The sequence below is a fragment of the Mesoplodon densirostris genome, chromosome 19 (genome assembly GCF_025265405.1).
Source record: "Mesoplodon densirostris isolate mMesDen1 chromosome 19, mMesDen1 primary haplotype, whole genome shotgun sequence".
Taxonomy (NCBI): domain Eukaryota; kingdom Metazoa; phylum Chordata; class Mammalia; order Artiodactyla; family Ziphiidae; genus Mesoplodon; species Mesoplodon densirostris.
In genome coordinates, this window is record NC_082679.1 from 5948579 (window position 1) to 5964040 (window position 15462).

The following is a 15462-nucleotide window of genomic DNA, read 5'->3' on the forward strand; positions in this document are numbered from 1 at the left end:
GACGGAAGAGGTGGAGAAGACACAACAGCCAGAAGTCTGGCCCTGAAACTGAGGGGACAGGAGTTGTTCCAGATGGGGAACCAGGAGGAAGAAGGGAGGACAGGAGAGGGAAGATGCTGTGTGCAGCTTGGAACCTTGTGGACATGAAAGCCCAGAGGACATTTAGGGAAGACATGTGGTGGGTATAGGGTTCTGGAGCTCAAACAGTGAAAAATGCAGTTTCCTCCCGCCCTGTCCCTGGCCACCCACTTCTCTCTGGGGACAGCTTATGCTTACCAGTTTCTTGTGTATCTTTCCAGAGAAATTCTATACATTTATACACATATATTATACCACCCCGCCTTTTTTGTCCCCAGGTGGGATCATATTATTCTATACTTTGCTTTTTTTTAAACACTATATCCTGAAGATCCTCCTATATCTATACAGCTTATAGAGGTACCTCATTCATTTTAGTGGCTATATAGTATTCCGTTGTATAATTTTATTCATCCCTACTTATTCAATCAATTAGGAGGGTTTTTTTTAACATAAAGAAACTAATGCTTATGAATACGCAAATTACTGGGCTTTTTAAAGAACTGATTTCTTACAATGCTCTTAAGCTGCTGAACCCAGATATTTGATAAATACTTCTAGGACCTTTAAATTTTGTCATTAATTACTAATGATAGGAATAATAATGATGACAACCATACCTTTTATTGAATGTCTACTTAGGGACAGGCCCTGGGCTGGGTATTTGTTATACATTATGTCATTCAGTTAACACAGCAGTCTTATTTTTAGGAACTGTTTTATCTTCACGTAGGGATGAGGGAACTGGGTTCTGAATAGTGAGTTACCCAAGCTCACAAAGTGAATGGCAGAGCTAGGATTTGAACCCACGCCTCTCTGGCTCCAAGTTCTATGCCCTTTGTTTGGAGATGGGCTGCCTCTGGGAAAATGTCCAGCTCACCTGGGATTGCTCTCCAGCAGAGGTGAGACTTGCCATGCACACAAATTCACATTTGATAAAAGGACCTTTCGTCAGACCCTGTACCTTGACTTGGTATCCAGAATTACTGTTAGTCTACACTCACCCCAGATACCCTGCAGTCAGGTCAGGATAGTAACCATACCACCCTGCCGTCTCCTGGTACTGGCCCTGATCCCATGGTTTTTCTTTTTTTTTCTCTCTCTCTCTCTTTTTTTTTTTTTGGCTGCGCCACGTGACATGTGGGATCTTAGTTCCCCCGCCAGGGATCGAACCCCCGCCCCTTGCAATGGAAGTGCAGTGTCTTCACCACTGGACTGCCAGGGAAGTGGTCCCCCACCCCACCCCCTGCCATTGTGCTGTAATTCTCGATGTCTGGGTCTGTCTTTGAGAATTCAATGAGGGCACCATTGAGGTCTGAGTCATCTCTGTCCTCAGTATCACTCAGCATAGGGTGTGGCTCAGAGCAGAGACTCAGGAAAATGTTTGCTAAATGAATGAATGGAGGGTTGGATGAAAAGCAAATGGTTTATGGGTTAGGCTGGGACTTGCTTAAGCCTCTGGGATGAAAGAACATAATTCCCATTAGTTCCTATAACGTAAGGCCTCCGTTACCATTGGTTAGTGACTCACAGGAACCACTGTCTCCATCATTCTTTGATATACAGGGTTCACAAATCCCTTGGCACCTAAGACTTAGCTACTGCAATTCCCACAAATCCCTGAGACTCAGGATCCATCTTTCCCATCAGCCCCTGAGACTCAAGATCCACTATTCCCATCAGCCCCTGAGACTCAGGATCACTATTCCCATAAATCCCTGGACTCAGGATTCACCATTCATTCCCATCAGCCCCTGAGCCTCGGGATCCACCACTCCCATCTGACATTTGCACACAAGTACCACAGTTCTTGTCAGTCCTTGGTACCCACCATCCATAATTCCCATCCTCTTAAGATACAGGCAGACCACCATTCCCATCAACTCCTGAGACACAAGTTCCACCTTTCCTATTATCCTTCAGAACAACAAGCCAATGGAAAATAGAAACACCCCACCCTTCATAAGGCCATCCCCAATTTCCTGGAACAGGAACTGTTAGCCAGAAAGACATTTCAACCTGCCCTGAAGTAGGTCTGGATCAAGGACTCATTTATTAATGCTGTAGAAAAGGGAGCACCAGGTTATCAAGAACTTCCAAGTAGCAGAGTATCCTTCCATGGGAGGAATCAACCCCCAACCAGACATAATCCTACAGCACCGTCAGAGAGTGCGGCCACGTGAGGGTTAAACTCCAAACTCAAGACAATCCCTGGCAGCACCCTGGCAGCACCACTTAATCCCCACAGGTGCGATAATCCTCAGACTGGCAGAGTACAAAAATACCAGAGGATCCAAATGCAACAGATACTCCCATCGTGACATTAAATAATCCCAAGTGGCAATTTGCCCTGGTGGACTTGCAGGAATTGGGGACAGGGCCACCTTTTCTTGGTGTGTGTGGTGGTGGTGGGTGGAACGAAGATGACAAATCTTACTCCCACTATTAATCCTTTCCTGGATTAGGGGGTTGGTGTGAGTTTTGAGAGAGGGTTTCTCCACAGCCTATCTCTTTCCCCTTAGGGCCATGCCTTCTAGTCATCTGGTGAAAGCCTTCAGCTGCTCCACTCTTCACATCTCAGCAAAAGGGAGGGAAGGTGGTTCTGAGGTTCAAGGAGACTGGAGTGGGAGTGGGTACCGTTTTTTCAAGCCATCCACTTCCCCTTCCTCTGGTAATAGAGCCTGTCTTTCCTGTGAGACACCCACTCCAGGTGACTCTAACAAGAATGTTCTAGCAAAATGTCCTTCCTCCCTCCCCCAAAACACATAGCTTGGGCATGTGACCCAATACGGGCCGATCAGAACATTCATTCATTTGTGATCCCCCAACAGAACTGATTAGAATCTAAGATTTTATTTTTCATCGTTTGAAAAAGTTTTATTTTCATTTTATTTTATTTTTTTAATTTACTTTATTTTATTTCATTTTTTTGGCTGCGTCATGTGGGCTCTTAGCTCCCTGACCAGGGATTTGAACCTGTGTCCCCTGCACTGGGAATGCAGAGTCTTAAGCACTGGACCGCCAGGGAAGTCCCTATTTTTATTTTTACTATTATATATATTTTTGCGGTACGTGGGCCTCTCACTGTTGTGGTCTGTCCCGTTGTGGAGCACAGGCTCCGGACGCACAGGCTCAGTGGCCATGGCTCACGGGCCTAGCCGCTCTGCGGCATGTGGGATCTTCCCGGACTGGGGCACGAGCCCGTGTCCCCTGCATCGGCAGGCAGTCTCTCAACAACTGCGCCACCAGGGAAGCCCCTATTTTTATTTTTTAAATTTTATTGAAGTATAGTCAATTTACAATGTCGTGTTAGTTTCAGGTGTACAGCACAGTGATTCAATTATATCTTTTCCCTCATAGGTTATTACAAAATATTGAATTCAGTTCCCCGTGCTATATAGTAGGTCCTTGTTGTTTATCAAGTTTATATATAGGGGTGTGTATGTGTTAATCCCAACCCCCTAATTTATCCCTCCCCTTTCCCCTTTGGTAACTATGAGTTTGTTTTCTATGTCTGTGGGTCTATTTCTGTTTTGTAAATAAATTCATTTGTATCATTTTTTTTAGATTCCACATGTAAGCGATATCACATGATATTTGTCTTTCTCTGTCTGACTTACTTCACTTAGTATCATAATCTCTAGGTCCATCCATGTTGCTGCAAATGGCATTATTTCATTCTTTTTTATGGTTGAATAGTATTCCATTGTGTGTGTGTGTGTGTGTGTGTGTGTGTGTGTGTGTGTATACCACATCTTCTTTATCCATTTATCTGTCGATGGACACTTAGATTGTTTCCATGTGTTGGCTATTGTAAATAGTGCTACTATGAACACTGGGGCAGAATCTCACTATTAACACAATTGTAATTGCTCCTGAAGCACCAGAGAAGGCAGCTAGACAGGAAATTGAAACAAGCAGTGTAAAAGTGAGAAATGAAAATACAAGATTGTCTTCTTTTACAGATGATAGGATCCCCTACCTAGAAAACCCAAGAGAATTTACAGGAAAACAGAACTCATTATCAAGTTCTTTGACTTGGCAAGATATAAGCTATATACACTAATCAAGATCTGATGAAGTAACAAGTAAAATTAGATCCCTATCTCACACCATACCCAATGTCACTCCAGATGGAACAAAAATAATTTTCCATTGGTCATTTTTTAATGGATGAGAGTTATTGACTTTTATAAATTAATTAATCTGGTGCAAATGGGAGTGATTTTGTTCTCCCTCCAGGGGACGTTTGTCAAAGTCTGGAGACATTTTTGCTTGTCCTTACTGAGTGGGAGAGAGGGATGCTACTGGCATCTAGTGAGTGGAAGACAGAGATGCTGCAAAATATCCTACAGGACATTTTCCCTCTCCCCGCCCCCCAGAACAAGGGATTGTCCACTTCCACATATCAATAGTGTTAAAGTTGAAAAACTGTGGTATAACTTGACACCTTAATGCATCATCATATGCTTCTAATAGATTTCCAGTTACTTTTTGTATGTTCTAGGTATATAATCACACTAATTGCAAATAATATGGATACATCCTTCCCAGTATTTAAACCTCTTATTTGCTTCTGTTTTATAATTGCATTTAGCTAGCACTCTCAGAACAACAAGGGTGTGCAAATATAGTTTGCACTGAGGAGCTGAACTATATTTCTCTGTTTGGGAATTCCATCATTGGGTGAGGTTCTACTTCCTACCACCAAGGACTTAAAGGCTAGATACTTGCTTTCCCTGAAACCTAGTGGCTAGTGTGCACGTGTCTGAATGAACTGAGACTTTATAAAGACATCATGAAGGGTCCTGTGCTCCCTCTGATGGCCTTGGCACTGAACGAGGCTGTCCCTCGGCAAACTTGGCCATGACTCTCCTTCCATTGTTTCCTTGGGTTTTGACCCATTTTCTAAACTTGGAACTAAAGCTTTCTCATCCTATCTGTCAGCTGCCCAATGTCCTATGAATGAATTCCCTTTTTGCTTAAGTTAACCCAAATTGGTTTCCTTCACAACCAAGAACCCCACGGTTAGAATGTTAAATAATAATTGTGACGGTCAGTGGGAGCTTATTGTCTCGTTCCTGACTTAGTTGGAAATAGTCTCTCGTCTGCACACATTCATTAATCTATTCATAAAACACGTATTGAAATTCATGAGTTCACTCCTTTACCTCTAGGTCCAACCCAATACCACTTGGGTCATTCTGGTTTTCTGCCTTCCCATATGTGTAAATCCCTTCTCTGAGAAAGGGAAATCTGTTCCCCTTAGCCATAATGTGTTTACTTATTTGATTAGTTCCTCTTTTTTTTTTTTTTTTTTTTGCGGTACACGGGCCTCTCATTGTTGTGGCCTCTCCCATTGCGGAGCACAGGCTCCGGACGCGCAGGCTCAGCGGCCATGGCTCACGGGCCCAGCCGCTCCACGGCATGTGGGATCTTCTCGGACCGGGGAACGAACCCGTGTCCCCTGCATCGGCAAGCGGACTCTCAACCACTGCACCACCAAGGAAGCCCCTCCTCTGTTTTTTTTTTTTTTTTCTTTTTTTTGGCTGCCGCATGGCATGTGGGATCTTAGTTCCCTGACCAGGGATTGAATCTGTGCTCCCTGCAGTGGAAGCTTGGAGTCCTAACCACTGGACCACCAGGGAATTCCCTTGATTAGTTCCTCTGAGTGTAACTGGTTCCCCATCTCAGCCACTATTCCTTCCCAGTGCGGTGGTCCTTATCCTGCTTGCCTCCCCTTCCTCTACTGGGATGTCCCCACCCAACCCTGGCGCTCTCAACACGCAAAGGCCCTCCTCGCCTAGGTGAGGTTCTGACATTTCTCTCTGACATTCTTGGGTAGACACTCTCCTCACTCTGTTTGAGACACTGCATTTCAGGTCACCTCTCTGCACAGATATCTATCTTGCTCTGCTACACCTGAGCTCTACTGTTGAGAAGAGGAAGAGAAGTGGGGGGGAATCAAGATGGCAGAGTAGTAGGATGTGGAGCTCACCTCCCCCCACAAATACATCAGAAATACATCTACAGGGACTTTCCTGGAAGCCCAGTGGTTAAGAATCCGCCTGCCAATGCAGGGGACACGGGTTCGAGCCCTGGTCTGGGAAGATCCCACATGCCGTGGAGCAACTAAACCTGTGAGCCGCAACTACTGAGCTTGCGCTCTAGAGCCTGCAAACCACAACTGCTGAAGCCATGTGCCTAGAGCCTGTGCTCTGCAACGAAGAGAAGCCACCGCAATGAGAGGTCCGTGCACCACATAGCCCCCACTCGCTGCAGCTAGAGTAAACCTGCATGTAGCAATGAAGACCCAACGCAGCCAAAAAAAAAAAAAAATTATGAGTCTGGAGTTCTGTGAAGAGGACTAGGATGAAGATATACATAGATATACATTTGGGAGTTGTCAATATTTGATAGTATTTAAGGCCTTCGGACTCGATGAGGTTGCTTTGGACATGAGTAAAGACTGAAAAGAAAAATCCCAGGGTTAGGCCAATACGGTGCTTTACGTGGAAGCATTTAGCTTGTTTTTGGTTTTATGTGACTTGATAGGTAGGTAGGTAAATAGAATTCTAGATTAAGAAAATAATTCTATATAAGGGGATTTTTGATGCAAATGATACCTGAATTTTAATAGCTCCCTTTCAGCATGTAACACAGTGATATGCATAGCTTCCTTTGATCTATTTAAATGAAGATTTATTTTAATAGATATTCGAATATTCAATCATGTCTGTATTCCTAGGTAATATCCATTTGGCCATTATATATATATATATATATATATATATATATATATATATATATATATATATGTATGTATGTGATCCCGCGGCTTGCGGGATTTCAGTTCCCTAACCAGGCACTGAACCTGGGCCTCTGCAGTGAAAGCCCGGAATTCTAACCACTAGGCCACCAGGGAACTCCCCATGGTATATATTTTTAATTTACTGGAGTTTTCTATTGCTAGTTATCTATTTTGGAATTTCCCCATCACTCTTCAAAAGGGAGATTCATCTGTAGTCAATGCTTTTCATGTTACCGTATTAGGTTTTTATATTTCATGATGCCGGCTCTATACAGATCATTGGGAAACCTTTCTTTCTTTTCTTTGTTTCTTTCTTTGTTTCTTTCTTTCTTCCTTCCTTCCTCCCTCCCTCCTTCCCACGCTCTCTCTAGCTCTCTCTCTCTTTCTTTCTTTCTCTTTTTTCTTTCTTCCTTCCTTCCTCCCTCCCCCCCTCCCCCCTCTTTCCCTTTCTTTCTTTCTTTCTTCCTTCCTTTCTTTTCTTGGCTGTGCCTTGCGGCATGTGGGAGCTTAGTTCCCCGACCAGGGATGGAATTGGTGCCCTCTGCAGTGGAAGCACAGGCTCTTAAGCACTGGACTGCCAGGGAAGTCCCCAACTTTTCATTTTTATCTTTAGTTTACATTGAATCAGCATTGTCTGTTTGTAGATAGTTTGAAATAATTTAATATGATTCTGTCAGTTTATTTTATAGTTACTAATTTATTTAACATGTTCATCTCTTCTTGAGAATTTTTTTTGAAATTTACATGTTCCTGAAAAATCATCCATTTATCCCCAATTTTCTAGTTATTAACAATGAACTGAACAAAGAATTCTCCGAGTAGTTAGGTTCCTCCAGAGCTATCCCCTTTCTTCTTATCATTTTCACGGTTGGCTCTTTCCCCCGCATCCTGTGTGATTGTCCCAACCCTGGAGACTGCGCCACTGGTTTTTATTTTCTGTGTGCCAAATATTGTATTTTATTCTCCTAAGTCTATTTTATTTTTAATTGTCATTGTTTTTCCTTAATTATTTCCCCTAGGTTTTCTAGTTCTGTTTTGATTTTGGTGTCTTATCATTGCTTATATCTAAAAAGAAAATTTTGTCTAATTTCCAATAAGTGGGAAGCTGCTACAGCCTACCATTTTTTGTTTGATACAGTTAATCAATTAAAATACTCTCTAATTTTTCATTCTATATTCCTTTTATATTTTATTATTTGTAAAAAGTGGAGAGAGGGTGGGGGAAAGATGAATCGGGAGTTTGGGATTAGCAGATGCAAATTATTATGTACAGAATGGATAACCAACAAGGTCCTACTGTATAGCACAGGGAACTATATTCAGTATCCTGTGATAAACCATAATGGAAAAGAATAGGAAACAGAATGTATATATATGTATAACTGAATCACTTTGCTGTACAGTAGAAATTAACACAACATTGTAAATCACCTATACCTCAATAAAATAAATTTCTAAAGAATTTTGTCAAAAGTGTTTTGGAAGAAATTGGAGGTCTTGGTCTCCTTGAATTTACCAGTCCAGCTTGCTGAGTGCGCCTTGTCCAGCAGGGGGCGGTCTTAGACTTTGATTGTTTTCCTACCTCAGCTTGAGCAAATCCACTCTTGAGGAATGAAGTTAGAGAGTAAGCCTCTGCTCTGGCTGGAGGAACTTTTGTTTGATGGGTCAATGCATCTATTTTCCCAGGAGATACAAAATTAAGTCCCCACCGTAGAAAAGCAGGTATAAAAGTGAGTGCAGGGACTTCCTTGGTGGTCCAGTGGTAAAGAATCCGCTTTCCAGTGCTGGGGATGCTGGTTCGATCCCTGGTCAGGGAACTAAGATCCCACATGCCACGGGGCAACTAAGCCCGCGCACCACATCTACTGAGCTCACACGCCTTCAACGAGAGAGTCCGCGAGCCCGCGTGCCTGCGTGCCGCAAAAACTGCATAGCCCATGAGCTCTGGAGCCCGGACACCACAACTAGAGAGAGAAAACCCAAAAACCACAACTAGAGAGAAGCCCACGGGCCGCAATGAAGACCAGACGCAGCGGAAAAAAAATAAAGAAAATAAATAAATTAAAAAATATATATTAAAAAAGTGAGTGCAGGAGGCCTGGGGTTAGAAAAACAACAGGACAAGTATACTGACAAATGGTACCTGAACTTTGGCCTCCGTGCAGGGGAGACCACAGCAGGGGAGAATGCAGCAAAATAAAGCTGGGCAGCTCCCGCTCAGCCCCAGCTGATTTCTGTCGCATGGAAATGCCAGATATTTAAATTTTCAAGAGAAGTTAGCCATTCAGACTGTTGCAAGATATCTCCAAGTGTTAAACTGTGACTGATGAATTAAAAAAATTTTTTAAACCTGTATGTAAACTAAATACAAACTATGATCTAGAATTTTTTTTTTTTTTTTTTTTTTTGGTGAATAGCCCTGGATTCACTGTAGTTATGTAACATGGGCTTTCAGTTATACTAAATAGTGAAATACTGAACACTTTTACTGCAAGGTCAAGAAAAAGACAAGGATGTCTATTCCAACCACTTCTATTCAACATTGTAATGAAATTACTAGAGGGTACAATGAAGCAGGAAAAGGAATAAAAGGCATAGTGACTGGAAAGAGAGAAGCAAAACATCATTGTTTCCAATGGCAAGACAGTGTACAGAGAAAACACAAAATATGCAAGTGAGGGAACTCTCTGGCTGTCCAGTGGTTAGCACTCTGCGCTTTCACTGCCATGGGCCTGGGTTCAGTCCCTGGTCGGGGAACTAAGATCCCTCAAGCTGCGTGGCGTGGCCAAAAACCAAAAAGAAAAACAACCAAACAAAATATATGAGCGAACTATTGGAATTAGTAGGTAATTTAGCAGAGTAGCTGTAAACAAAATCAATACACAGAAATAACTTCTATATCCATATTAGCAACAGCAGAAAATTAAATTAAAAATACAATATCTTTTTAAAAAGAATGAAAATCCACAATATATCTAAAAGTAAAACTAACAAATAGTTTCAAGACTGCTACTCTGAAGACTGGAAAATGTTGCTGAGAGAAATTAAAGAAGCCCTAAATAAGCAATATATCATGTTCATGAATTAGAATACTCAATATTTTAAAAAAGTCAATACTTCCCCAAGCCAGGACCCGAGGAGCTGAGGGATTTTCTCTCCTGAACCCACATCTCAGTGTTGCAGGGGAGGCGTTAGTTTGCTGTCAGTCAGACAGACCAGGAATTCTTCATTTCTGTTAATGGTGTTTTTGATTCCTAGCATTTCATTTTGATTCTATCTTAGAGCTTCCGTCTCTCTGCTGCATTACCATCTGTTTTTGCATGTTGTCTATTTTTTTTTCTTTTATAACTTTTAACATAGTAATCATGGCTCTTTTAAATTCCCTGTGTGATAATTTCAACATCTGGGTCATTTCAGAGTCTTGTTCTGATGCTTGGTTTGTCTCTTTAGACTGTAGTAGTGGTGTTGTTATAATAGACAGTTTTTTAGAGCAGTTTTAGGTTCACAGCAAAGCTGAGCAGAAAGTGAAGAGAACGATCTCAGATGTAACTTTCTGGATTTTCCAGTCTCTCTAGATTTTAGGGTGGTGGCTTGCTCTGTGATCTCAGTTCTCTGATGGGTCTGAGAAAAATCACTGATTCCTAGTTTGTTCACATTTTTCTCATTGTAAAAATGAGATTGACAACTTCCAAGCAATTTTAATGTTAGGACTGAAACCAGAAGTCCTCTTGCTATGTCATTTTTGTTCTCTTTCTGCGTGTGTGTCCTATTTTTGTTGGAGGCTGGGCCTATCACATCTGCACGTTGGGAACATGGTTTCCCTAAACTTAACCTCTGAAATATGTTAAAAATGCTAAGTTCCTCAAGTCCAGCAGGGGGAGCCCTTGAACTTTGGTTTCTTCCCCTTTCTCAAGGAGTGCTTGACCTTGGCTAAGTCCAGTTAGAGACACCTTACAGCTTGTGGGATTTTTGTTTGGTAGGTTCAGGGCCTCCCAGATCAAATCTCTACGTGGACAAGGCAGCTATGGTAAATGAGTGAAGTAGACGAGTGTAAGGAAGACAGCTGGGCACGTGTTCTGACAAATGGTACCTGGATTTGGCTTTAGTGGAGGGATACAATAGTGCATGGTGGGGAGTATAGCAAAGTAAAGGAGATCACTTATTGTTCAGCCTCGGCTGATGGCTACTCTGTGAGAGTATCAGACCTTCCGATTTTTTCAAGAAGGCTTTCATGTTACTGTGAGATATTTCCCAATGTTCAAATATTCTAAGTTTTCTAGTTAAAGTATTTCCAAACTGTTTCAGCCAAATAAAACACAAGCATGAGCTAGACCTTGCCTGTTCACCAGAAGCCATTTCAGAGCCAGATCTTCACAGGTGCCTCATTTTTTCCCTCAGCCCTGGAGTCATTGCTGCTCGCCTGTGGATGCCATCTTTCCCATGGTTGACATCCATGCTAAATGGAGCCCTGCATAATTTCCTCCCCACTCTTTTGCTTTGTTTTGTTTTGTTTGTTTGCGGTACGTGGGCCTCTCACTCTTGTGGCCTCTCCCGTTGCGGAGCACAGGCTCCGGACGTGCAGACTCAGCGGCCATGGCTCACGGGCCCAGCCGCTCCACGGCATGTGGGATCTTCCCGGACCGGGGCACGAACCTGCGTCCCCTGCATCGGCAGGCGGACTCTCAACCACTGCGCCACCAGGGAAGCCCCAAACTCCTTTTTTAAAAAGAAATTGTTGGGACTTCCCTGGCAGTCCAGTGGTTAAGACTTCGTGCTTCCACTGAAGGGGGCACGGGTTTGATCCCTAGTTAGGGATCTAAGTTCCATGCGAGGGTGGGAGTGGGAGGGGGTGGGGGGAGAGGGGAAACTAAGATCCCGCATGCCATGCAGCGCAGCCAAAAAAAGAAAAAAGAAAAAAAAATCATTAACCCTGTAGCTTTGCTGGCCTTGTTCTCAGGCAGGCTCTCACCAAGTATTGAGCTCTGAGGATGTCCAGTCCAGCCTCTTCCTTCCCCAGAGATGTTGCAACCGAGCAGGACCCTACGGGGCCTTCCTGGGAAAGACCCCTCCCCCATACCCTCTGCTGTAGCTCTTCTCTGAAGTATGCTGACAATAGTATCTCATGTATATTTCCTGAGTTTTTGGGATGCTAAAAACCACCACCAAATGGGAGAAATTAACTACTTGATGATCAGGAGCATGTAGCCCCCAGAAGTTCTGGCACCTAAGTATTGATCACCATCAACCAATTAGAGAATTGTGCATGAGCTGATCACACACCCTGGGACACCCCTCACTCACCTGGCTTTTAAAAATGCTTTGCTGAGACCCTTCATGGGGTTCAGGTTTTTCTAAGCATGCGTCACCTGTCTCCTGGCATGGCCCTGCAATAAACCTTTCTCCAAACTCTGACTTCTGGGTTTGTTTGGCTTCACTGTGCATCGGGCACATGAACTTGCGTTTGGTAACAATGTTATGGGGAAATTTCCTTTTCTGTTCAATCAGCATCCTTCCATCTAGTCCTTCCGTCTATGCGCTGCAGCTTCTAGATGCAACTTCCTTTCCGCTCACTGGTCTTGTCTGTGCTCCCATTCCTGACAGATGAATCAGAACATGGGGTAAGAGAATGAAGTAATAACCAGGGTGTTGTAGACCCAGGTCCTTAGACCCTTTAATCAGTAGAAATTGATGAGGGACTTCCCTGGTGGCTCAGTGGTTAAGAATCTGCCTGCCAAGCAGGGGACATGGATTTGATCCCTAGTCCAGGAAGATCCCACATGCCGCAGAGCAACTAAACCCGTGCGCCACAACTACTGAGCCTGCACTCTAGAGCCTGCAGGCCACAACTACTGAGCCCACATGCCACAACTTCTAAAGCCCGTGCACCTAGAGCCCATGCTCCGCAACAAGAGAAGCCACCACAATGAGAAGCCCGCGCACAGCAACAAAGAGTAGCCCCCGCTCGCCGCAACTAGAGAAAGCCCACGTGCAGCAACGAAGACCCAACGCAGCCTAAATAAATAAATAAATAAATAAATAAATAAATAAATATTATTAAAAAGAAAAAAGGGAAATTGATGAGAGGCCAGATGAAAAATTCAGGTAAGGTTTTATTGGGCTTTATTGTGCTGCAGAAAGGTGCCCTTGCTCACTCTCTAAGGGGGTGAGCTGGTCCCTTAAAGGGGGTGAGGGTAGAGGCAGTTCGGTGGGTCAGGCCAGAGGTGTAGCTTGGGTGGTCCGCCCCCCACCCTTGGTGGTGCCGTGTGCAGGGATCATGCGCAGGACCCTGCTTTTGCTCCCCACACCTCAGAAGTGGCAGTTGGGTTTTGGCCTTTTTGTGTCTTGTTGTTCATAATTTGCCCCACTTGCCCATGCATGCAGTTATTTTGAGTCCCTTATAGTTTCTTTGTATTTTATTGCTCAGTGAGACATTTCTTCAGGTGCAAGCACTTCAGTAAATGGTCCCAGGTTCCAGATGCCAGGTCACCAAGTGTCTCAAGGGCGGGGTCTTGACCTTCCAGCCTAGAGATGCTTCTACCCTCCGTACTAATGACTGGGTAACCCCGGGGGCGGGGGGAGTGGGGAGTGCAGGCCCATCTGCAGGGCTGGCCCTGCTCTAGTTTCTGTCCCCCTAGACAGAGCCTCAGAGTGTGCAGAAGCTATGTGTGACCACGAGCCCCAAGCTTTTCCCTTTCCTGACGACTTTGATCCTCAGGTGCATGAAGCCCCAAATTCAAGGTTTTCACGTTCAGAATTCCCCCAGGGCATGTGTGACTTGGGTTCCCTCTCTGGGTTTCCACCCTCTCCTGGATTTCGGACTGAAAATTCTTCTCTCCTGCCAGCGCTTCGAGGATTTTCAGAACAGTTACAACAATTATGTATTTTTAAATGAAATTGTATTTTTAGTTATTTTCAGCAGGAAGCGCGGTCTGATATGCAGCTCATAGAGCCCCTGGAGATGGTCCTCATCTCTTTTCCTTTTTTTTTTTTTTTTTTTTTTGTCACACAGTGCAGCTTGCAGGATCTCAGTTCCCCGAACCCGGGCCACAGCAGCGAAAGCCTGGAATCCTAACCACTACGCCATCAGGGAACTCCCTTATCTTTTACAATTAAACTCACTCCCTCTGTGATCTCTCTTAGGCTCATGACTTGAAATGCTGTCTGCATGGTGACAGGCCAAGTTCGTGTGTCCAGCTAGAACTTTTCCTTAAACTCCAGACTCATAGAAGGAGCACCTTGTGTTGATTCTCCATTTGTGTGTCTAATATGCATTTCTCACTCCACACATTCCCAATAGAGCACCCAATCCTCTTCTTTAAAAATCCCTTAGGGCTTCCCTGGTGGCGCAGTGGTTGAGAGTCCGCCTGCGGATGCAGGGGACACGGGTTCGTGCCCCGGTCCGGGAAGATCCTACATGCCGCGGAGCGGCTGGGCCTGTGAGCCATGGCCGCTGAGCCTGCGCGTCCGGAGCCTGTGCTCCGCAACGGGAGAGGCCACAACAGCGAGAGGCCTGCATACCGCAAAACACAAAACAAAACAAAACAAAACAAAAATCCCTTAGGGACTTCTCTGGGGGTCCAGTGGCTAAGACTCCATGCTCCCAATGCAGGGGGCCCGGGTTCGATCCCTGGTCAGGGAACTAGATCCCGCATGCATGCCGCAACTGAGACCCGGGGCAGCCAAAATAAATAAATAAATATTTTAAAAAAATCCCTTGAAGTCTTTGCCTCTGTGACAATGGTGGCTTCACGTCGGCAACTGTACCAAGCAAAGTGCTCACTGCTCGATGCACCTAGAAGCCAATATGATGGCATCGGCTTTTGAGAAAAGAAAAAGCTTTACTGAGTGGTTGACCAGCAAGGAGACAGGAAGCAAAGCTCAGATCTGTCTCCCCAAGTTGGGTTTGGTCAAAGTTTTATGAATTAGGGGAGGAGGTTGGTATGCAGAACCAATGATAGGGGAGGTCTGGATTGGAGGCCATTTGTGGTAAGGTATATAACAGGTGCTTCAGCTCCAGATTTTCCTGGGCAACAGACCCTTTGCTTCTGAAAGGGTTCTGGCATTCTGGTTCTGGTCTGCATCTCACCAACTCCACCTGGTCTGACCTGGCCACCCCCATCTCACATCCCAGGCATTTGCAATAGTCCTGGAGGAGGAGTCTAGGCTCAGTACTGCAAGTAGAGGGATCAGGTGAAAGCAAATCAGAGCCCGCCCCTTTTCTGCTCAAGCCCTGAACTGCCTTCACACCTGTGATATTGTGATTTATCATAAGAAATATATATGTTCGGTCTTCATCCCTGTTTCTGGCACAGAGCTCCTAAAAACCTGGGGATTTCCTAAGTAATGAGAGTGATAAAGGGGTCTTGTGTTTTTTTAATGAGGCCACTTTTGAGAAGCACTTAAGGTGGGGCTTGGTTGCCAGGGAAGCCCTAGAGGTGATTAGAGAGTTGGAACTTTCAGTCCCATGCCCTTGACTTCTAGGGAAGAGAGAGGACCTCAGAAGTTGAGTCAATGACCAATGGCCACTGATTTAATCAATCATGACTATGTAGTGAAGTCTCCAAAAAATCCAA